Raw genomic sequence first — 13,151 nt, 5'->3', positions numbered from 1 at the left:
CATATCTGAGCAACTAGGTAATTAATGGTGCAATAAATCTGCAAGCCAAAACTTTAAACAAATACAGGCATTTGCTATTTTTGTAGCATGTTTTACTTTGTATGCACAGCTTGAACAGAATACATGACCTACGTAACCTTAAACTAGTTATGAACATCAGTGGAGCAATAGGATTCCAGTAGAGCACATGTGACAAGTCAAGTATTCTTGTCAGTGTAGTGTAGGGATTGACCGATTATCAGGCCGTTTTTTGGCAATTTGCAGATTAACTGTATCGGCGTTTAAACTGATAACAGAAAAGTGCGCTACGCTACACTTTGGCTACGCTACAGCTCTCCGTTTCTTGATCTGCTCCAGTTTCACTCACCGAGTCCGACATAATGTCCCGCCCACAATACCATCTGATTTGCTAGAGGTTATATGAGCAAACTGTGCATTAGCATGTTCAAGTCACATCAGATGAAGTAGAACAAGGTGGCACAATGCTGCCTTCTTGATTTCTGAATTTAAAATAGGGAGCCTATCCCAGCACACATTGGGTGAGAGGCAACATATACACTGGACAGATCATCATCTTTTACCTAATTGTTTATAATAAAAAAATAATAATAAAAAAAAAAAAAAAGTAAATATCCAATTCTTACAAGATTTACCATGCACACCTACACCTGGAAAAAAAAACAAGCAGAAAAACTGGAACAATAATTCTTACATCACAAAGTAATGTGTATGCATATGCATCAGCATATTGACACGTGCATGTGCTGTGCCACGTAAGACTGCATTTTTGAACCAACATATACACACCACTGCGCAAAAGGTCACCTGAAGTGAGATGAGTCACAGTCCTTATGTATGTGGACTCTGCCCTCACAATGAACCAGTGGTTTGGGTACACTGTTTTGCATGGCGGATTGTTATGGCAGGAAAAAAGATGAGGAGGAGGAGAAGGCATTGAGTGGGAGGAGGAAAAGTCAGGATGTCTGGTTTAAAACATTTAAGAGGAAACTTCCTGCTTCCAGGTCCAATTTAAGGTCCTCTTTACACAAGGTTGAATACAATACAGCTCGTTGCTCGCTTGACGGATCGCCCGAGCCTCCCTACCTGCCCGCCTCACATTGAAAATGACACTCAGCAAACTGGTCAGGGGTTTAAAAAAAATAAAAATAAAAAAAGGTGAGAAGGATATGGTGGCCCCCGACCCTGTAGGGGCTCCAGAGGCATGCCCACCCAGAAGAAAATGTACACTTTAAAGTTAAATGCATCAATCTAGTGCACTTTAAAAGAAGCAAAACTAAGAGGCAAGATCTAAGAATCTGTGCTCTTTACCATAAACACATCGTTTGTATAGCACACACACACACACACACACACACACACACACACAAAGTTTGGGGTCACTTAGAAATTTCCACTCCATTACAGACAGAAAACCAGCTGAAATCAGTTGCATTTTTATTTTATTTTTTTAATCAGGGCAGCAGTTTTCAGATTACATTATGTGCTTGCATAATTGCAAAAGGGTTCTCGACTGTTGTAGAAAGAAGTGGCTGATCTTTAATGCAATATCTACATTGCCCATTATCAGCAAACATTCATCCAATGTTCCAAAGGCACATTCTGTTTACTAATCTTATATCATTTTAAAAGGCTAACTGAGAAAACATTGGAGAACCCTTTCTCAATTATGTAAGCACACAATGTCATCTGAAAACTGCTGCCCTGGTTTTAAAAAAAAAAAAAAAAAAAGCAATGCAACTGATCTCAGCTGGTATTCTGTCTATAATGAAGTGGAATGGAAATTTCTAAGTGACCCCAAACATTTGACCGGTAGTGTATTTGAGTCATAAAAATAAATAAAACGTGATTACCTGTGTTGAATTACTTTATTTTCTATTCATTAAAAGGTTAGAGGACAGGGTATAGGGATGAACTTGACAAATAAATAATGACAATAACAATGTATTCTGTTCCAACTTTCTAAACACGCATTACATATAGAGCATCCAATCCGTACATTTATTATTGTTTTCAAACAAGGACAAGCATTCCTTCTTTTAAAAAGGTGTCAAAGGATAAAAATCTCATTCTGAAGGAAAGCCATTCATTCTCACATCATTAGACAGTTCTGTGAGACAACAAAGGCAAGATGATCTGCAGCTTAAGTCAAAAGCATCACTTAAACCTAACAAATCTATTAGACATTATTTTTAATCTCAGTCCATTGTTCCAGAGAGCAGCAGATCAAAAAAAAACAAAAACAGCTATTTAATTAAAAGGGTTACAGGCCATATGGTGAAAATAAATAACAAATATACTACTTGCAGGACAAAAGATAACCCCGCTCACTGTCTGAAGTTGACCAGACAACTTTTCCTGGTGGACAATAAGATATATTTTAATTCTAACACTCCCTACCTCCCATTTGACAAACTTTCCACCCTGAATGTGGACATTTAATGTTCCCAGGCTTTGAGAAGAACAATTCTAATTCCCTCTTATAGTTAAAAATTCCTCTGAACTCGACCAAGTGATGGAGACCCTCAGGCAGGCAGCCAGCTGCTCTCCTTGAAGCCTGTTAAGAAGGTCTGATTTAACCTGAAAATTAAAAAAAAAGGCAAATACAGTTAGCTAAATTAATGAAAATAAAAAAGGTGCATCTGGAGTAGGGCTGAACGATTAATTGCATTTGCAATAATATCGCAATATGTTAAAACACGATTTCCTAATCGCAAAGGCAAATCAGTCTGCACTCTGCAGAGAAAGCATCTACTTAGCACGCTAACGCTACACCGTACCTCAAGCTTATTTCTGTCATTCAAACAAATCTGAGTTGTAGTTTAAAACTTTTACAGCCATTTTAATAAAATGAAGGGTTTTATTCAGGCTCAAGTCCATACATGCAGTTAATGGATACAGCAGAATGGATGCACGCAGAATTGAAGGCTCGGTTAGCAACGATTAGCTCTGATTAGCGGTTAGCTCCAGTTAGCTAGCTCCATTATAAAGTTATGGAGTGGAGGAGACTGCCGCGGTGAGGGGTAATAACCAGTGACGTTCGGGGAGCTTTCACAGCAGCGTGGCTGCGTTGTTTTAACGGTTTTATTAGTACAGTTAATCCCACGACAAGACCAGCAGCAGCATGCTACTACTAACGTTGCGATAGCCTCTCGGTTTCTGAGTGCAACGTTGCCGCTGTCATGCACACGGCATGCAACTTCATGAGGGGAGGGAGGGGCTGGAGGCAGTTCCTCTGTGCGCTGTAAAAAAATAAAAAAATAAATAAATAAATAAAAAAAATATATATATATATTTTTACTTGAAAAGTGCAGTCCACATGTTTACATATGTTTATTACAGTAAATAATAATCTAAATACTACGTGTGGTAAAGCCATTTATACCATGGTCTGGGTGAATACTCGATTCTGATTGGCTGCAGGGTGTCCATTAAGTAAGGGTTAATGCCCGACGAGTTGTCCATTGTCAGGTATTAATGGACGACGTGAACCGCCTCACCGGTTGCCTCCGCCGAAGTCCATTAATACTGCTTAACACTGCTTCAGGCTGCGCCTGAAGCAGTGTTAAGCATTTGGAAATAATAAATCCACATTTCCTTTGTGATTTAATGTAGCGCATTCATTTAGAACAGTAAACAGTCAGTTTCACCGAACTCCTTTAGTAGGTGTCCTACATCACTTTTTAATGGACACCCTGCAGCCAATCAGAATCGAGTATTCACCCAGACCATGGTATAAGTAAGGGTTAATGCCCGACGAGGTGTCCATTGTCAGGTATTAATGGACTTCGGCGGAGGCAAACGTCGAAGAAATGTGGATTTATTATTTCCAACTCGTCCTCTGAACACCACAGGATGGCGCTAAAACACACAGGCTGCAAGAAGTAAGTTATACTGCCCCTGTGGACTGACCGTTTCACAGCGAATAATGTTATCTCACATCCCGTTCACTGTTCAGCTCGCTGCTTCAGGCTGCGCCGCTGCAGCAGACAGTAACGTTACACATCGCGGATCAAATTCTTCGTAAAAGTCGTTATATTGTTTTGTGGACAATGACATGGCTGGATAGCTAGCTTGTCTTGTTGTTCAACATAATGTCAAATTATTTTTACTGATTGCCAACTGTACACAATGTTATTGACTTTGGATCTTGCTAGCATGACGTTAGCTTTCTGACTCGTAGCTAAACTGAAGGGTTCCATCAGCTGAGCGGACTATATAAATATCTCCGGTTGCTAAGGGAGGCAAGTCGTATCTAAGGTTCTTCCTAATTCCTGGTGGAGAGAAAAACGTTTGCATTGCATAAGAAACCGTCAGGCGTAACCCGGGAAATGGAGTTATTGTTTGGATAAACTTTAAATTTCGATTGTAAAACTAATTAAAATGTGAACTAATGTTTTAAAAATATGTTATTTGGCAAGTGACCATGGTATAAGCGGGTTAATGCCCGACAAGGTGTCCATTGTCCGGTATTAATGGACGACGGCGAGGACGGTTGCCTCCGCCTAAGCCCATTACGTATTTGTTAATGTGCACTTTAGTTTGTGGGATTTGTTTCTGACTTTCATATGGAAGTTTACATCAGGCTTGGTCATTGCTCAATATACTATTGTGACTGAAGTAGTTAAATAAAAGATGTCATTCATATAAATTCATGCATCACCTAATTTCATCATCACATACAGGTCTGGCCTCCATAGCCTCGTGAGACCGTCCTGATCTCGCGAGCTCCAGTTTTCCACTCGCAGATCAGTCTGGCATCTTGAGATCATGCTTGAGATAGAGAAAATTTGGAGTTGTTCACCAAACGACCGACCAATCAGTGTTGGTTTTGAGGCGGGTTTAGGTGTGACGCAACGAGAAGCGTCTTTCACCAACATTGGTGGTGATAGACAGATGGTTTACCCAATCAGCTAACCAGTATTTTCAGACAGCGGTAGCCCTAATTCTGTTAGCAACTCGCTAATGCTTTTTTCTCGTGGATCCTTCTTTTGGAATATGGACCAGGAACCTGAAATGGTGCCTTTTAATCGTAAATTCTCGTTACACAAACGGCAAATATCCTTTACCGACATGTTGCTTGCTTGATGAGCTAACGAGCTAGGCTTTGCCTGCAGCAGCAGGGGTAGCCTGGCTTGTGGTTGTATTTTCATACGCTTCATTGATCTGACTGGTTGATTTTGCCCGTCTATCACCAGCATAGGTGGTGATAGACAGATGGTTTATCCAATCAGCTAACCCGTATTTTCACCCCCTTCCCAAAAGTTCTCCAACGGTTAAGTTCCCAGATGGATATGCCAAGCAAATGCGAAGCAATCCGTCTGGCGGAGTCAGGTTATGGCCTCCAGGAAAGAACAGTTTCTTTAATCTATCTAATCTTGTGTTGTTCATACTATACGATGATTTATTGCTTGTCTTTGTTGAATAATACAAAGACAAAGAGCTTAAAAAAAGAAAGAAAAAAAAGAATCGCAATTAGATTATTTTCAAAAATCATTCTGCCCTAATTTGGAGCACACATTTTGTTTTCGTTAAGAAGATTATGTAGTTTGTCGTGTGGTTAATGCTGAAGTGAAGGGAAGCCAAACACCATTCATCCCACACTGTAATGACACAAACACTGGTTGGAAATTGGCATAGCTTCCCTTTAACGTAAGTAAGTAAAATTTATTTATTTATAAAGCGCTTTTCACAGATAAAATCACAAAGTGCTGTACAAAAGAATAAAACGTTAGATAATTAGCTAACATTAGCCAACTATATAACATTACAAACATTACCTACATTGTTTTTCACGACCAGCAACAGGATGTCAGTCAACATAAGCGGAAAGGAGACCGACAGCGTTGTTGGTCAACACGTCACTTGGCTAACGTTAATTATCAATGATAGATTCTGCAGTAACGCTATCCGCTTTCTGTCGTACATTGATAATGATGAAAGACCGTCTCGACTAGTGGATAACTGTCAAGTTAACGTTACTTACCACAAGCAATGTTGCCAGTGAGTCTGGAGGTATAATAAGGTCTCGGATGGAGCCTTGAAATTTCCAGTGCATTTCTCTATGGCATGTCTGAGTGCGTACAGCGGGGTGGGGGCTTCTTCTTCGTTGGCGTTTATTCAGGGCAGCGTAGGAAGCATTGGCACAAAACACATAAGAGATGTAAACATATTTTTGGTTCATTATAAAACTGTGGCCTTAGGTGATCTCTCCCTCACTGCAACCAACACAACCACTAAGCTATATGCAAATGATTGCCTGATGGTGTCGCCAATATGCAAATGAGTGTATCTGATTAAAGTTTTAAACGCATGTTTTGGGCATGTATAAAGAGTAAGCAATACCTCACATTTCATGAGCTTATAAAAAGTCCAAATGACAGACTCGTTTATGTCGTCACATTGTCACACTACACCGATTCAAAAATGAGACGCTGTGAGAATCTGTTAAACTCAAATAAATGGTAAGAAATGATCCGCACATCCATTCCTTGGCTTTCTAAATTCTAACCAAAGTCAATAACATTAAATGGTTTTCATTGTCAGTACCATAATCATGTCTCTTACTTCTACTTGTAAGAGCTTGGGAAAATGGCTTCAGTTACAAAAGGTTTTCTAAACCTTAATGTATTGCCTTGAAAGAGGGCTGAATTATGCAACAACTATGACATACGGTGCACCCATGTTGGCAGGCTTAAGTTATAGCGGTTCAGAACGGCCACACTCACAGGCTTGTCTTTCACGCCAGAAGACAATATTCAAAATTTAATAGTTTACACATACAACAGAATAACAGACAATCACAGCATAACGGTCATGACACCAGGGTGGGAAATTAACAGCCGGTGGCTGGTGGGTGCCCAATTTTACCAGCCACTTTTTCCCAGAATTCAAATGCACTAGCATATTTTGAATTGCTTTAATACATTATTTTTTATTTTTAATACATATTTTATTAATATAATTTATTATATATCTAATTTGAACATACGTGTCAGTAGCTTCTTGATCTTTATGACACATAAGAAATATCACTTCGAACCATACTTCATACATAACCTCCTACTCCATAAAACATTACATACATCCATGGATAAAAGATAAATGAAAGAATAAAATGTCAGGTGGGACAGGGCAAGATGCTTCCCCGTCATCCCCGTCTGTCTCCCACTTTCCTGACTTAATCTGTCCTATCAACAGAGGCAATATAAGAGCCACACAAAAATAGATGTGATAATTGTTTAAACACTCATGGAAAGCATCCATAGCTTTTCGCTTGTTTAAATACACACGAAACATGACAGAAATTGTTAAAGGGTTGCACGTGTGGACCCATGTTGCCAACTTGGTGACTTTCTCGCAAGATTTAGCGAGTTTTCAGGCCCGGTTAGCGACTTTATTTCTAAAAGGCAACTAGCAACAAATTAAGCAACTTCAGACCAAGAGGGTAAAAGTGAGATATATTATATTGTAAATATTTTGCATGTATCCATTGATGCACAATTTTGGATATCTTAATATCGTAATATAATAAAATAAAGTGTTTTTAAAGGCTGCATTACAGTAAAGTTAAGTCATTTTCTTACTAGACTGTTGTAACTGTTCTATTTGCCTTTCCCCACTTATTCATTATATCCACATTACTGATGATTTATCAAAAATAAATATTTTGTGAAAGCACCAATAGTCAACACTACAATACCGTTGCAGTATCGATAGACTGTTCGATAGATAGACGATCTACTGCTATGTTGAGTACATTTTGTGAAAACATTGTGAGCATAACCACTGTCAAAACTAGTTTTCATTCACAGGAGGTGTAGCCCAATTAGCACATAATGCAGCCTCAGTGTACCAGTATAGAAACATGTGGGTGGAACATGTTTTACACCACATCCTTCTCCAGATGTGAAAGATAAACAACAACAACAACAAGTAACTTGTGAGGTATTTATCTCTCTCTTCACTTCTGTCCGTAGGGAGGAACATCCTTAATCTGCCTGATGAGCTGGGTGAGAATCCAATCTTCAGCATGCATCATTCACCCAGCAGCAACAGGCAACACTAGCTGGCACTTGAAGTAACCTATTCTGTATAATCATGCACGCCACGGCTAATGGAGGAAAACGTTGACTAGGATTTACTTAAAAACGGGTAAACATGTATTGTGCTGAAAAGGTCTCATGTGCTATCTATCAATGGACCTTTTTCACAGCAGACGTTTTGACTTCTAGTAGGAAAAGCCCAGCTGAAATTGATAACCTTAACGATGGCTCAGTTCCATCAAGTGTCCCAGTAAGCTATTTCAGTGAGTCAGCATGCACAATACCAGGGCCTCTCCTAAGTGGAATGCAGCCATCACTAATGGTTTTGAATACACCTGTGCTTTTCCTACTATGACATGTCAACATGTCTGCCGTGAAAAAGGTCTATACTGACAGTCGGAAGCCAGTGGCAATTAGAGACGTGCCGGTAATGAGCAGTTATAGTTTAGCACAGTCTTACCCAAGATCTCTTCAAGTCAAAGAAAGCCCACAAAATGACCCATCAGATACCGGCTGGCATTCACAACTGAGGCCGATGGGAAATGTTACTACTTTGCATGCGGTCCCTGCTGTTCAATCAACCGTATTCATCAGTGCAGGGCAATGAAAACAATTTGCTTTGTTTCTCCCCACATCAGTGACAGAAGCAATACTATGCAGTATTTACCACTGGTACCAAAGTGCAGCTGCAGCTCTTAAGAACAATTATTCTCAACCAGTGACACTCATCCAAAATCATTTAAAAAGGGCCTTCAAGAGCAAATCAACATCAGTGGCAATGATTTAAAAGAGCATTTCAATTTAGTGTGAGCCACTCATGTGATTAGATTCTATTACACAGTGCAAACACAAGGGCACCGCTGGCCTTTTAAAATGACCCGCTGTCCCGTAAAGCCCAGGCGTGGCATTGCTCAGCGCCGGATTGCACTTAATGGGATTTCACAACATTAACATTCTACTGAGTCAGCATCAGGCACACTGGCTACAGTGCCCCTCTGAAACAGCCGTGTGTGTGTGTGTGTGTGTGTGTGTGTGTGTGTGTGTGTGTGTGTGTGTGTGTGTGTGTGTGTGTGTGTGTGTGAGAGAGAAGTGGGGAGTGACTGGGTACACACTACAGTGTGGTAGGGGTGGATAATTATCAGACATGCTTCGACTGTAGTGGAATCCCCCTAAAGATGTAGACACATATAGCCAACGGCCAAGCATTGACAAAAAAAAAAAAAAGAACAGACCAAAAAGACGAGACGGAATACATCTCTATAACAGCAGGCGGCGCTAAACTGTAATGTTGCCCAAGAAATTAAAACCGGCAGCTGATTGGACGAACGCGTCACATGGCTTTGTTTTCTCCGGAAATTCAAAGCCAGACTGTCATGGCGGCCGTTCAGAATACGATCTCATATTGTACTAAAATAGTTCACTGAAACATGTTTCTGAGAACATTTTAAGCGAGAAATACACCATGCAGTTGCTGAATCGTTCTTCATTTCAGATCAACAAAGTTTAAAAGATTTTCATCTTAGTATACGTAGATCCACTGACCGACACAGCATAGAATATACATTTGGAGGAAAACATCTCCTAACATGATGCAGCAGATATTAATGAGCACAGCAGCTAGAAATAGTGGAATGGTCGAGCCAAAGATATTTGGTGGATTGATTAGTTAATGGACAGAAAATTATCTATTTTAATAAACCGATTAAGCAAAAAAGAGAGGCTATATGCTACCTTAATTATATTAGCAAGGTCAGATTCTGTGATTAAAAAAAAAAAAAAAGTGCAGCTTCCTAGTGCTAAAAACTTGACGAACAAGTGTTGTTAATAATGGATCTCATGTCCAGAGCAAAAGAAGCAGAACACGCAGAAACCTCATTTTTGGACTGGGTTTTGGACAACTGGGCACACTCCGCAGATTTCCTTTTATCGTTTATCCCAGATGACAAACCTCCAAATAGAAAATGTTTCCCTCGTCTCCACCTCCGTGATAAACACCTTAATCTCAGTCGGTGAGGAGCAGCAGGATTAGCCATTGTGATGTGGACAAAGACTGACGTCAGTGGCACATCTATAGTCATTTGCACAGTAATTTATGGGAGGAGGCAAGGCAGGGTCAGTGGCTCGTTCATGGGTGCTCTATTTCACGTCGATTGTGATTTATAAAAAGGAAAGGTGTGCAGGACCTGGCGTACGCCCAGTTTTATACATGTGAATATTTCTGTGAGTATGCACTTTAAGTTTTGGGCATATGCCATCTTCTGGTATGCCTTTTATACATGAGGTTAATGTTACAGTCCACCACAATCAGCCGGACACCACCCGTCCTTGCACTCCCCTTCGACACAAGTACATACCAGACCCTTAAGCTTGATTTACAGTTCGGCGGAGGCTCCACGAGGAGCTTTCACCGTAGCCTACGTGAGTGGCCTGAAGTTTATACTTGTGCGTTGGTGTGTGCGTCGATCTCTTTAACCCTTGTGTTAGGGCTGGGCGATAAATCGATTTTATCGATTAACTCGAATGTGTAGTTAACGTGGATTTGTTTAAATGAAAAATCGATTTTCTCCTTAACATCTGCCGACGCTCCCCTCTGGGCTCCCATAGCTCCGAACGGGCTCATCCCTCCCATCCATCTCGTCTTTGAGATGAACGTATTCTAACGCATTTTAGTCAATAAAATGTTAACACAATTGTACGTATTTGACCATTACATTTTTGACATTTTAGGGGAAGCTGAGCTTCCCTTGCAGTCTTCAGTGAAATCGCCACTGGTCTTATATCATAGCGCCGCCCAAGACGATCGGGATTGGTTTAAAGAAATGCCAATAAACCAGAGCACGTTTTTCTCCCATCCCGGAATGCTGTGTGGACTCGCCAAAACCCCCTCTGCGGCGTTGTGGAGGAAGGTCTGTCAATGTAAGACTAGGCCAAGAGTGACCAATGCCCTTTTATTCGCTTCCTGGTAGACTCTGGAATTAAACAGTAGAACTAGTGGACCTGGGCACATCCTAGGATTCCTTGGTTTATACCCCCCTCCCATAACAGGGAGGTCAACTGATGTCACACTGGTCATAGGGTCAAACCCCAGATGGCAGGATATAAGAGTGCAGGGGTCAACAGTTCCTCTATGGGAGCATGGCTTTCAACAGTATGAGGAAGCTAATGAACATCCAAACAATTTGTCATGCTGACTATGATGGAGTTATCCTGGAGACATTGCACATGTTAAAATATTTTGGGTTTTGTTTACTGCACTGACTGCACAACTGAAGACGAGACCAACAACCACAACATTGGGCCTATAGCTACCACATCAGCCAGCTATGTTCTCCATCTCACCATCTGCAGTGGTCCACCCACACAAATCTCTCATAACACTTATCTGGACAGTGGTCTGCCAATGCACAGGAGGGCAAGGCAGATGGTGTGGTTACAGGCAAAGCATTTAGCCTTTAAATAGCAGGCACACTTCAAATCAAATGGGCACTGTCTGAAGTCAAATACTCTACTTTCTATTGCTTCTAGGGCAATAGGGTGGCTTCTTCGCTCACCTGGAATAATGTATGCATTTGCTTAAAAGAAACCGCCCGCGCTTAGTTTAAAACTCCACTAAATATAAGCAATTTAAAATGTTGACAACAGAATCATCCTCTCTTTTTTTCCCACTTCCCACACACATACAGAGAAAATAATTCGGGGGGGCAACAGTAATGTTATGCATGAGGGCATAAGGGCATAAAATAGCCTACTGTTCCTTAAAAAAAAAGCACCTAAGGTTAACTGGTTTGCAGCAGCAAACATTGCCTCATGTGAACCGTGCACAGTTGAATGGAGAAAAACAGCGAGCCAAAATCTCCATTCAAAGTCTGGCAGTTTGGTATAGACACTAACGTTCTAGCTACACGTTGTAAACAAGTAAAACACAAATGGGTAGATTTAATGCGTCATAAGGTCTTCTTTCGGTGCATGACTTCCAAAAAAGCAATTCAGATCAGTATTTGAGGCTTTTTTTATAATGACTCGTCATACCTATTGCACCAGTGCCAAATAGTAACGTTAAGGTAACGTTAGGTTTAATGCGTGACAAAACAATTCAACAAGTTAAATTGTTTATATAAATTAAGCGATCAGTTTTATAGCGAAATTATGTATGGACACCAACTAGTCAGCTAATATCTAACGATTAACGTTAGTTCCTCTTCGTGGGTTTGCTTAGCAAGGAGAAATTAAGCACTAAATTAACACAATAACAGAGCTTGGAAAAAGCTCAGTTCTTCTGGCAGTGTGCGAAGGGAACGTATCAGTGATATCGTTGCCTCAGAAAGAAAAAAAAAAAGAGGAAAGTTTGAAACAGGACTTTTCTGCTTTTCGCAATGTTACTTAAAGCGACAACACAACGGTCACGATTCTTTGTTCTTTTACGAAAGAGGAAAAATAATAAACTTACCGTCGGTACCTTCCAACCAGCGTATCCGAAGCAAGACGGTTTCGAGAAAAGGCGACCCCAAACCTCTCACGACGCACGACGCCAAGTTTTCCTCTATCCTGAGCCAGACCTTACCAACCAGTCAGACTTACGACGCAGAGTAACAGTTAGGGGAAGTCTTTAAAGTAAAGCAAAACCTCCTTCTACTAGAGATTTGTCCACATTGACGAAGTGAAAGGACGTTTTACATGCAACGGGCGGCTTTCTTTGTTCCTGCAGCGGTGCAGCCTGTTCCGTGGATATTATCACCGTTCATGTGTCTCTGACAGCCGCTGATTGGCTGGAGGCTCGGGATCAAGAAAAGGTGACTCGTATCAAGTTAGCCAGCATAACAACACGTTTTCCGACTACGACGTCCATAAAGAAACATTTTGTAAACACGCATTTTTTTTTTATTTAGTCTTTTTGGATCTAATATGTATTTAGCGAATTCACATAGCGCGTTGGTGTGTTATGTTGCTGGAAGTTATTTTACTCCAAAATGAGGCTAATCTCATGCTTTTATTTTGTACGTAAACTTCCTGTTTAAATTTAGCTTTTATGAAACTTGACGTAGGGTGGAGGCCACTTCATACCTTACATAGTTTTATTCTGAGCATAAT

The 13,151-nt window shown here is 40.5% G+C and overlaps 1 protein-coding gene across 3 annotated transcripts in view; it reads right to left on the bottom strand.

Annotated features, from left to right (window-relative positions):
• LOC120547634 (SPRY domain-containing SOCS box protein 4-like) overlaps nt 1-12,855 on the bottom strand; it is a 44,977-nt gene extending 32,122 nt beyond the window's left edge. The window contains exon 1 of one of the 3 annotated variants that reach the window (XR_005637090.1): nt 12,511-12,853. The gene's annotated coding sequence lies outside the window, so the exon portion shown is untranslated. Of the gene's footprint in view, nt 1-12,510 lie in introns of all 3 variants that reach the window. The other 2 variants (XM_039783158.1, XM_039783175.1) reach the window with 2 other exon arrangements.
• Between the last annotated feature and the right edge of the window lie 296 nt (nt 12,856-13,151).

The sequence above is a fragment of the Perca fluviatilis genome, chromosome 2 (assembly GCF_010015445.1).
Source record: "Perca fluviatilis chromosome 2, GENO_Pfluv_1.0, whole genome shotgun sequence".
NCBI lineage: Eukaryota > Metazoa > Chordata > Actinopteri > Perciformes > Percidae > Perca > Perca fluviatilis.
Note: the sequence above shows the minus strand (reverse complement) of the source record. Positions and strands in the feature narration are given on the sequence as shown.